Genomic DNA, 12,802 nt, shown 5'->3' with positions numbered 1-12,802 from the left:
GTACTGTTCTTCCAATACCGATACCCTTACCCAGATTTTCCATTTTTTAGCCTGCTTTTTACCCACATTGACCAATTTCCCTTATTTTTACCTTCAACAATACAATCAACTCTTTTTTGCTTATCCCGACTAACTTTTTCATTTAACTACTTATAACATCTACAATCTCCAAAGAATATTTTAATCAAGAATCATACCATTTTTCTAACATGTTTTTAAACCCATCTAATGCTTCTAATCTCTTATTTATTTCATTGACAAGTCAAATAAACTAGTAAACATCAATAAAAACTCATATCTTAATATATCATTCAAAAACCCATTTTCTTAAATCTCAAATATTTCATACATCTCTTAGTTTTAATCTTATTTAACCCTTCCTTAAGCCTCTATAATACTCAATGATTCAAAAACTAACCAAAAAACGAAAAGAAAAACTAGCCAAATGAAACTTTACCTTTGGCTATGGAGGAGAGCCTTTACACGGGAAAGAAGAAAATAGATAGTTTTGTGACTTAACTTTCCTCTTTTCTCCTATTAAAAATCCCTAATAAGGAAATAAATTTTAAATTCATTCCCCCTTAAAAGACCAAATGCCCTATTAATTTATATATTGTTACAAGTTAGTCTAAAACACTATTCCAAATCATTTTCTCATCCTCAAATTTTAAATCTTTTAAATGAAGTCCCTAACCTGACATTTAGTGTATTCCAATTCTCCCCCTTAAGAAAATTCGTTCTCGAATTTAAAGAAGTACCTGAAACGAAGAGGCGTGGAAATTTCTTCCTCATGTCATCCTCTCTTTCCCAAGTTGCTTCTTCTACCTTATGATTCTGCCATAGCACTTTAACTAACGGAATTGTCTTACCACGTAATTTCTTGTTTTCATTTTCCAAGATCCGAATTGGTTCTTCCTCATAAGTTAAATATGGTTGGATTTTTATCTCTTTAGGGGTGATGACATTGGATGGATCTTATTTGTACGTTCTAAGCATCAATACATGAAAAAATTGTGGATCTTGTCCATATCCGAAGGTAAAGCTAATTGATATGTTACTGGTCCGACCCTTTTCAAATCTCGTAAGGTCCAATGAAACTCGGACTCAGCTTTTCTTTCGCAATCTCAAAACTTTCTTCCAAGGAAACACTTTTAGAAATATCTTGTCTCCCACTTGAAATTCAATTTCTTTCATTTTCAAATGTATAAGACTTTTGGCGATCGGAGGCTATCTTTAGATTGCCCTGGATTCTTTAAACTAGATTCCTATCATTAAGCTCAAACCAATTTAATGTTTGAAACTTTCTCCCATACAAAGTTTCATAAGGGACCATCTTAATACTCGATTGATAACTATTATTATACGTAAATTTCGCTAAAGCCAAATACTTTTCCCATGATCCTTTAAACTCAATCACACATGCCCTTAACATATCCTCTAGTATCTGGATAGCTCGTTCTGATTGGCCATCTTTATGGATGAAAAGTTGTATTGAAGTTTAATCGAGTACCCAATGCCTCATGCAAAGAGTTCCAGAATCTTGAAGTAAACCTTGGGTCTCGATCGGACACTATTGATATAGGCACTCCATGCAGTTTAACTATCTCTTTTATATACAACTCCATATACTTATCCATCGAGTAATATACTCGAACTGGAATAAAATGAGACGTCTTGGTCAACCTGTCCACAATTACCCATATCGAGTCCTTTTTACCTGGTGTCAAAATAAATTCATTGTATCTTGCTCCCACTTCCACTCAGGAATGGATATAGATTGTAGCAATCCAGAAGACACTTGATGCTCAGCTTTTTTTTGACATGTCAAACATCTTGCAACAAACTCCGATACAACTCTTTTCATACCAGACCACCAATAACGACTCTTTAAATCGTGATACATCTTATTATGCATGGATGCATCGTCAAAGGGCTATAATGTGCCTCGTAAAGAATATCTTTCTTCAATTCATCATTATCGGGAATGCAAAGTCTTCCATGATAATATAAACATCCATCGACTCTCGTATCAAAGTCTTTGGCCTCTTCTTTTTTGACTTGCGCCATTCTTGCCAAGTATTTCTCATCTCTACCTTGTAACTCTTTTACCCGATCCAAAGGCATCGAATTTAACATAAGTTCAGTAATCAAGGCACCATCTTCCTTTAAAGACATATGCGCATCCAAAGCCCGTAAAACAGCAAAAGTCTTTCAAATGAACGCATCAACTACCACATTAGCCTTTCCAAGATGATAATCAATAATCAAATCATAATATTTTAAAAGCTCAATCCATCTTCTCTGTCTCAAATCTAGCTCTTTTTGAGTCAACAAGTACTTTAAACTTTTGTGATCCGTATAAACATGGAAACGCTCACTGTACCGATAATAGAGCTAAATTTCAAAGCAAACACTACTGCTACCAATTCCAAGTCATGTGTCGGGTAATTTCTCTCATGATTCTTCAGCTGTCTTAAGGTATAAGCCATAAATTTCACTTCTTGCATCAGCACACATCCCAGTCCATTATGGGATGCATCACTAAAAACAATATATTCCTTACCTGACTCAGGTTGTACAAGCATTGCCTCTGTTACTATTCTCTTTAGCATTTCAAAACTTTCTTAGCATTTCAAAACTTTCTTAGCATTTCTCCGTCCAAATAAAAGGCACATCCTTTCGTAACAACTTAGTTAATGACAAAGCTAACATTGATAAGTTCTTCACGAACCGTCTATAATAACCAGTAAGCCCCAAGAAACTCTAAACTTTCAAAATATTCTTTGGGGGTTGCTAATCCACTATAGCTTGAATCTTTTAGGATCTACTCTTATGCCTTTTACAGAGACTATATGACCAAGGAAAGCAATCTCAGCTAACCAAAATTCACACTTGGACAATTTGGCATACAACCTCTTTTCTCGAAGTATCTGAAGAACCACTCGAAGATGAGCATAGTGTTCCTCTTTTGACTTGGAATATACCAAAATATCATCTATAAATATCACCACGAATTGATCCAAGTAAGGTTGGAATACTCTGTTCATTAAGTCCATAAATGTTGCCTGAGCATTAGTTAATTTGAATGACATTACCACAATTCGTAGTGTTCATACTGAGTCGAAAAGTTGTCTTTGAAATAGCATCCTTCTCGATCTTTAACTGATGGTACCCCGACCTTAGGTCTATCTTAGAGAACACGGTTGCACCTTTCAGTTGTCAAACATGTCATCAATCGTCGTCAGAAGAGGATACTTGTTCTTTATAATTACTTTATTTAACTGACGATAGTCAAAACATAACCGTATAGACCCGTCCTTGTTTTTCACAAATAGAACAGGTGCTCCCCAAGGAGAAACACTGGGTCTGATAAATCCCTTCTTGATTAGCTCTTGCAACTGGGCTTTTAATTCTCTTAACTCCATTAGAGCCATTCGATACATAGCCATAGAAATAGGTTCAGTACTTGGGTAAACCTCAATCTTGAATTCCACTTCACGATCTAGAGGTAAACCCGATAATTCCTCCAGAAAAACTTTTGGAAACTCCTTAACTATTGGAATATCATTTAATCTCACTCCTGGCACTCGCATGTCTATCACATTAGCTAGAAAAGCTATACATTCCTTTGACATCATTTTCTTTGTAGTTATAGCCGATATCATATTAAATGGTGATTTCACTTTATCGCATATCACTAATATTTTGGAGCCTTCCGCATCATATAAGAATAATCACTTCATGTGACAATCCACCCATCCATGATGTGGAGACAACCAATCCATGCCCAAAATGATTTCAAACTCATCAAAGGCTAACTTCATCAAGTTTCCCGAGAATACAACCCTTTGAATCTTAATTGGACATTTTCTACATACTTGAGTTACCCTTGCACTATGACTCATAGGGTTTACTGCTATCATTTCACTAAAAATTGGTTCTAAAGGAATTCCTCTAATTCTAACCAACTTTGTATTAAAATACGAGTATGTAGAACCATGGTCAACTAGAAAAAAGACAGGCTAATCAAAAAGATAGAATGTACCTGTTATGATCTTTGGATCATCTCGATCCTCATTGGTCTTTATGTTATAAATTCGGCCTACTCCTCGAGTCTCTTGTCATGGCTAGCCTTAGATTGACCGTCTGATCTTCATTTTTCTCTACTTCTACTAGGTGTTGCTACTGATCTCTCAGTTTGCATTGTTCTATCTCCAGATCTCTTTGAACAATTTCGAGCACAGTGATCAGATTCACCATAAAGAAAGCAAGCGCGGAGAGCAATCTCCATACTCCCCGGTGTGACCTGTCGCATGTCTGACATAGAGTTATCTCTCCAAAAGCTCTACCCGAGCTAGCAGTAAAAGAATAGGACTACTTAGTTTCTGTGAAGCTACAACAGAATCAGCTTTGTCAGTATATCGGGAACTTGAGCCCTTGCCTCTCTTAGTATGATTTGTAGATGAAGACATTCCAATCTTTTTTTCCTGACTGCATACTCTGCTCTGCTGCTAGAGTCTCCTCTTGAGCTCTTTCAATAGCCTTAGCTCAGTTTATAACTTCTTACAGGCTAGGAAAGTTTAAGGCCAACATCATCACCTTAAACTTAGGCCTCAGACCCTCAATAAAGCAATCACGTCGAGCTTTATCATTAGGAACTACCTCAGTAGCATAATGACTAAGCTTGTTGTATTAAGATTCATATTCATGCACCGCTTGATCGCCTTATTTCAAATTAAGAAATTTCAACAGCATTGACCTCATAAACTGATCCCCGATGTACATGTTATTGAACTTATCTTGAAAGAAATGCCAGTTCACTTGTTCAGGCGATGCATACATCATCTTATTTGACCACCACACCCGAGCTGATCCTAAGAGTAACGATACAGCTCCGCCCAGCTTTTCACGATCGGAGCATTGTAGACTTTCCCATTAAATCAAAGCTCCCGAACTTCTTAACTCTTTTGGAATTAACATTCGCTGTGTTGGAGGAGTAGGGGGTGTGGAGGAGGTTGGAATCGTGTCAATATAGCATCGAGATCTTACATAAAAGCTCCAAACTTTGGCATGGTCATACTCTAATGTGTCGGTGCACTGGCGTTCTCAGATGGAATCGATGTTCACTATTCTCTTCATATCTTTCACTACCCAATCCCTCTCTATTATCTCTTCATCCGCTCTTCTCGAATTGTAGAATCTGACATCTAGTATAACATACATAAGGATATTACTTAAGTTAGTAAAGAGAGACATCGATCATATTCTAACTAGACCCTATCAGTAACCTTGATATCTTAGTGGCATGTAAACCCTTTTACTTTAAAATACACTCTATTTCAGCGAATAATTGGCTAAACTTGTAGCTTTGATACCAATAAATGTAACACCCATCTCCCGTATACCTTTCTGTACATGAGATATAGATGTCACATCACTTTTAAAGCATTTCCTCATTTGAAAATCCTTAAAATTTTGTTTTTTATAAAATATTTTATATTTAATGATAATAAAACATTCATTAAACTTATGTAGGCAAACAAAAAGTAATGTTCAAACATTTCATTTTTTTACATCATGGTAAATCAAATACTTTTCAGAGTGTTTTTACAAAGTTTATTACATGCCAACTAAATACATCAAAAGTAGACATGGATGTCGTACAGTTACTGATAGGCGACCCTTGCTTTGTGATGTTAGATGACTTCCTTACTCTGCTTGTATTAAAACCTACTCGTGAAAATAACACACGCTAAGAAATTTCTTAGTGAGACATAAATAATCATAAGAAAAATTCTAAACATGAGTATGTCATCACCATTCTTATATCAATTCATTATAAACTCTATAGTTTGTACTTGTAGTTCCAATAGGTAATTCACAAACTTACTATAAATTAAGTGGCTTGCACACCCAGCGTTAATACAAAAATTCATAAACTTAATATGAATTACTTAAGTTGTACACATAATGCCAATACAGAAATTCATAAACTTATTATGAATTTCTTAAGTTGCACACATAGTGTCAATACGGAAATTCATAAACTCATTATGAATTTCTTAGGTTGCACACATAGTCCCAATACGGAAATTCATAAACTCATTATGAATTTCTTAGGTTGTACACATAGTTCCAGTAAGGAAATTCATAAACTCATTATGAATTTCTTAGGTTGCACACATAGTGCCAGTATGGAAATTCATAAACTCATTACGAATTTCCTAGATTGCACACATAGTGCCAATACAAAAATTTATAAACTCATTATCAATTTCTTAAGTTGCACGCATAGTGCCAATACGAAAATTACAATACATACATTAATCAACATGCATCTATGACTATTATCACACATAAGTACATAATAAATGCACTCACTTGGCCTGCCTCACTATTATATCCAAAACACAAATCTGACTACTCAACGACTTTGCCTTTTCCGTTTGTTTTGCTTGACTCGAGAGCTTGATTTCGATCTATTCAAACATCCATTAAAGACACATACTATACCAATTATTAGTATATTCCCTAACATTTATACTTTAATAATACTCAAAAGTACTATTATTTAATATTCTATAACAATCTCAACATATCTTAAAATTCCTGGATCAATAGTACTGGTACCCCTACCATGGTATCGATACTTCTATATTGTGGTACTGATACTCCCTTTCAGTATCGATACCATTTCTATATTCTGGATCCATGGTATCGATACTTTCTCCTAGTACCGATACTTCTATACTATGGTACTGATACTCCATTATAGTATCGATACTATTTCTGCATTATGGAATCAATGGTATCGATACATTCCTCATAGTATCGATACCCCATCAGTATCTATACTAATTACATCAGTATTGATATTATTCATCTAATTTCTTCCAAATTTAAGCCTATAATATCGGTATTATTCTTCCAGTACCGATACCCTTACCCATTTTCCATTTTCAGCCCGATGTTTACCCACATTTGGCTAATTTCCCTTATTTTTACCTCCAATAATACTATCAAACTCTTCTTTGCTTATCCTGGCTAATTTTCCTTCATTTAACTACTTATAACATCTACAATCTCCAAAGAACATTTCTATCCAAGAATCATACCACTTTTTCTAGCATGTTTTAAACCCATCCAATGCTTCTAATCTCTTATTTACTTATTTGACAAGTCAAATAAACTAGTAAACATCAATAAAAACTCATATCTTAACATATCATTCAAAAACTCATTTTCTTAAATAAAATATCCATCTATCTCTTGGTTTTAATCTTAATTAACCCTTCCTTAAGCCTCTATAATACTCAATGATTCAAAAAACAACAAAAAATGAAAGAAAAAACTACCCAGATGAAACCTTACCTTTGGCTATGGAGGAGAGCCTTTACACGGGAAAGAAGAATAAGAGGAGATAGCTTTTGTGATTTAACTTTCCTCTTTTCTCCTATTAAAAATCCCTAATAAGGAAATAAATTTTAAATTCTTTCCCCCTTAAAGGAGCAAAATGCCCTATTAATTTATATATTGTTAAAGTTAGTCTAAAACACTATTCCAAATCATTTTCTCATCCTTCATCATTTATTCAAATAAATTCTCAAATTTTAAATATTTTTCATAAAGTCTCTGACCTGACATTTGGGTATTATTCATCGGAGCGTTATCCTTGAAAATTATGCTCCTCAAATGCTCTATAACCTACCTTGGTTAATGCCCCTGCGGTACTGAAGTCATGCGTTACTCATTGGTGATTGGCGATGGAACGATCGTAGATAAGACTCTACCACTGGATTACTTCCTGGATCAATAGATTATCTTTCCAATCTTGAATATTGCATAATCTTGAAGCATGTTTCTTTCTTGTAGTCTCTAAACTTCTTTTAGCCCTCAGTGCATGTCTGTGTACGCGACTACTTGATTGAAAACTTTTACCTCTCCCTATGAAAATTTTCACTTAAATATCCCTTTACGGATCAACACTTTCGCATTATGTTATGTTGATGGAATCCAATGCAAAGAATGACGAAAAATGACACAAACAAAAGAAAATAAAAAAGTTAGTACGGGCAAGATAATCAATAAAATTAAAAGTTTCTATATAAAAATAAATACAACACCTACATCATGATATCTACCCGAGAATGCTTTTATTTGATAGTGATCCTACCCAGACATATTTTCTACCAAAAATGATTATTTTCAAGAAATTGTTCCTAACCACATATAATTTCTAGTTCGCATGCTTTTATTAAAAAATAATAAATATATTCTACGAACTTAAAGCAAAGGGTAAAGGTTTAGAAATGATCCTCCTTTGTGTACACTTATTTTGGGTACCTACTAACGGACAGAGGTTCAATATGACTATACCTAGGGCAAATTTTTACGGTTCACTATATGCATGGTTTCATCATTATGATGAAATGGTACTCGAATTATCCTTGATGTAGGTGCCCCCTTAGGCTGCCAAACCCTCAATCCAAACCCATTACATAAATAAATGGATCGAGTTCAATTCAAGGGGATTCACTTCCTTATACCCATACATAAATCTCTATGAAGGTATAAGATATGTATACCCATAGGTTATTTGTTACAACTCATACGAAGAATAAATTCTTACGATAGTAAAGCGTTCACCCCCACTTACATGGAACGAAGCTCAGGTCTAGAGCTTATTTCTTGCAAATGCATGTGATGTGTGTGAGGAGGAACATACAAACCTTTGACTCTAAAGAAAAAACTCTCAATAGAAACTTGGACACTACTGAAAACAAATATGAAAAAAATTAGTATGACAATTAAAAAAGGAAGAAATTAAAAACTTCAATAAATGAATCATAAGTTAACTATATACTCAAACCCATAATTTCCACCATAATGATAATGTATGAGCGACTTACAACCTGACTCTCTAAAGTCCCCAGCGGAGTCGCCAAGTTGTCATAACCATTTTTTTTAAATAATTAAATTTAAAAAAAACAATTATGACTTTATTTTGAAAAAATAATTGGAGATTTTGAATTAATTTGGATAGGATCGCCATCGACCTTTGGGTTAGGTAAGGTCGAATACCTAAAAATATCTTTTAAAACAATTTTAAGAAAAATCATTCTTTAAGACAAAAATTGATCTGCATTATCCAAAAATTCATTTTGAAGGGGTTCGGAAGTAGATTACGCATGGGGAAGAATAAGCACCCCCACAACACCCAAAATTGGTACGTATTCGCTTACACGTCGTCGTAAATGGTTGAAAGTACAAATCAAATATAAAGTTAGAATATGATCCATTTATTAAAGTTTAATTAATTTACTTTAAATTAATTATTAGGAAAGATCGTTTAATTTGAAAAGAAATATCTTGATTTGCTAATCCTCCAACGGGAAGGCTATCTCTTCTTATTTCTTTCCTAAAGGAATTATTCTCCTTGATTTAAAAAAACACAAATCGAATATAAATTGCACATCGACATTTGCACAAAATAAAATAAGTTGTTATTTAGAGAAACATGCGTTGCTTATTTGACTTGAAATAAAAAATAAAAAAATAAAAAATGCATTAATTAACAAAATAAAATCGATTTATTTCAAGCTCACATTTCATTCGAACGTCGTATCGGATCGTACTACACTGATCAAAAATACTTTCCACACCCATTCTACTAATTGGTGTTCTTGAAAATATTAGAATAAAATATCAATATATAAAGAAAATTGATGAAAACAAATACAATTTGAAATCTATAAAATAAAATATTTACAACACATAGAGCTAATAATGTATATCTAATATAATACATAAAGCATTAATATACAAAATATACATATACAATAATGACTATAATAAAAAAATTTACAGATCAACATACAAATAACAAAAATGATCATATTTGGTGATTCAATGGACCAAAATGGTACCAAAAGAAACTTGAGGGGGCCAAATAGTAATTATAAACAAGTCAGGACAATAATAAAAAATACCAAGCAATAAAGGCACTAGGAATGAAAATAATCCACAAATAATCTTAAAGACCAAAATAAATTAAACCAGAAACATCAAAGGGGAAAACCTAAATATAACAATATGCAAAGCAATGACTAAAATAAAAGATTTGCAAATATTGTGACCAAAGTCAAGCATTAACAAAAATGACATACTATGTAAGACGATGGCTTAAATACAAACATTTAATAGATAAGTGCTCAAAATAGAAAGATGAAGCTTTCATTCAATGATTAGAGGACGAAGTTACAAATTCAGAGGGACCTAAATTGTGATTACTCTACATGCTAAAATAAAACCCCTCTCCCAATCGAAACTATGTTGTTTCAAGGAAGGTATATATGACCACCCTCAAACCCAAACCGACCATTTTTTCTCATTTTCTTGGTTTTAGTTTGGGAGAGGAAAGAGAGAGTTTATAAACCCTCTCAACTTCCTCATCGAGAAGCGGATCTGCCACCCACCGGAGGCAAATCACGGCGCTCACAGCAGCCGGAGGGAGTGGAACACCTTAAAAAAAATTTACGCTCCCTTAACTCGAATCCTAGCCCTCTTTAACCTAAAGTTCACCCTAAAGACTTCGATATAAGTTGTATATCTTGAAGACATAAAATCCGGTGTCCTTTTCTTGCTCCTGACGTTCTTTCGATCGAAGGTAAGGGTTTCTCTCTTTTCTTATCTCTTTTTTTCGGTTTTTCTGTTCCCTCTTTGTTTTGTTGTTTTTTTTAAACTATTTTTGTTTCTTTTTTTTTTCTTTCGAGTTTCTCTTGTTATTTCCTTGTCTCCTCCGAAACTCTCCCTCTTTTATCTTGCATGTGTATGATTTGATGCTCCCTTTTTGCTACTGAAAGGATAGAGTCTGATTACTCTATTTTTGGTGATTGATAGTCCCGGATTTTTGGGATTTTATTTGGTATAAATAGTTTTTTTATTTTTTTTCTCTCTTCTCTGACTGATTTTTTTTGTGATTGACTGGATGGATGAAAATGGTAGTGTAGAGTGATGACAGCAGTGACAGGGAGCTCCTATGGTGGCTCACGCAATGGAAGACTTGCGCGTGCATCACACACATGCCATCGAATAGTCTGGATCTATCGATGATTGTGGCGGTTGGTGTTTAGGGTTTAAAAAACCTAACCCTCAGGCAATCTGGACCATTGATCTTCCTCCAAATTTAACGATGGATATTGGGGCAGTTGGGGCTAAAGGTAAAAACCCTAGCCGGGTTTGAGCATGTTGGGCTTGCATGTAATCTGGGTCTAAAAATAAAATATAATAAAAATTATTTAATAAAATATAATAATAATAATAATAATAATAATAATAATAATGAATATGATAATAATAGTAATTAAATAAGACCTAGACAAAAATGAGTGTCTACAGCTACCCCCATTTGCATATTTTTGTGTTAACAATAATAGGGCAAAGATGATAAGACAACGATATTTTGCTTGGTTCTCTTTTTGGCTTTGAAATTTAAAATTAAAGACGACGCTGCTCATCCATGTTGAAGAGATCTAGCCTCTTTCGGATAGATTGTTTGTTGAAGATGACCCTATTCCTTCTCATTGAGGAAATCGGGTCAATCTGAAGATGATTTTCTTGCTGAAGTCGACACTGCTCATTAGCGATGAAGAGTTTTGGTCATTTTTAGGTAAATTTGGAGACAATATTGTTCCTACATGATGATGAAGTCTGATTATCTAAGGATGAGGCTTCTCCAACTTGATGAGGTGATATGGTCGGTGGATGACATTATTTCTACGTGATGAGGAAGTCTATCCATCTTTAGGGATAATTTGGAGACAACATGGTTCCTACGTGATGAGGAAGTCTGGTTATCTAAGGATGACGTTGCTCCTATGTGATGAGTAGATCTGGTCTGTGGATGGAATTGTTCCTACGTGATGAGGAAGTCTAGCCATCTTTAGGGATAATTTGGGAGACAACACGGTTTCTACGTGATGAGGAAGTCTGGTTATCTAATGATGACACTGCTCCTACGTGATGAGGAGATCTGGTTGGTGGATGACATTATTACTATGTGATGAAGACGTCTAGCCATCTTTAGGGATAAATGGAGATAACACGTTTCCTACGTGATGAGGAAGTCTGGTTATCTAAGGATGACACTAGTCCTACGTGATGAGTATATATGGTCGGTGGATGACATTGTTCCTACGTGATTAGGATGTCTAGCCATCTTTAGGGATAAATTATTTCAAGAAAAACTGTCTCAAGCGAGACAAAAATTGTTTCAAAGGAAACAATCTCAAAATTTATGTTTTAAGTGAAACTGTCTCAAGAGAGACAACATTTGTTTTAAGAGAAACATTCTCTAAGTTTTTATGTTTCAAGAGAAACTGTCTCAAGAGAGACAAAATTTGTTTCAAGAGCAACTGTCTCAAAGTTTTGTGTTTCCAGAGAAACTGTCTCAAGCGAGATAAAATTTATTTTTAGGGAAAACAATCTCAAATGAAATCAATTTTGTTTCGAGTGAAACAATTTCAAAATTTGTGAAAATCTGTCTCAAGTGAGATGAAAATATCATAGGTCAGCAATTTTTGTTTCAAGTGAAATAATTTAAAAAAAAAAATTCGAAGAAAAAATTTCTCAAGAGAGACAAAGTTCATTTTGAAAGAAACAATCTCAAGTGAGATCAATTTTGTTTCAAAAATTTCAAAATTTACGAAAAATCGTCTAAAGTGAGACGAAATTTGTTTCGAGAGAAACAATCTCAAAGGTAACAGATAGTTTGCTACTGCAAGTTGAGAAGATCTAGCTGTAT

Source organism: Hibiscus syriacus, unplaced genomic scaffold, assembly GCF_006381635.1.
Source record: "Hibiscus syriacus cultivar Baekdansim isolate YM2019G1 unplaced genomic scaffold, ASM638163v2 tig00112000_pilon, whole genome shotgun sequence".
NCBI lineage: Eukaryota > Viridiplantae > Streptophyta > Magnoliopsida > Malvales > Malvaceae > Hibiscus > Hibiscus syriacus.
The sequence above is the reverse complement of the archived record's forward strand: the minus strand, read 5'-3'. Positions refer to the sequence as shown.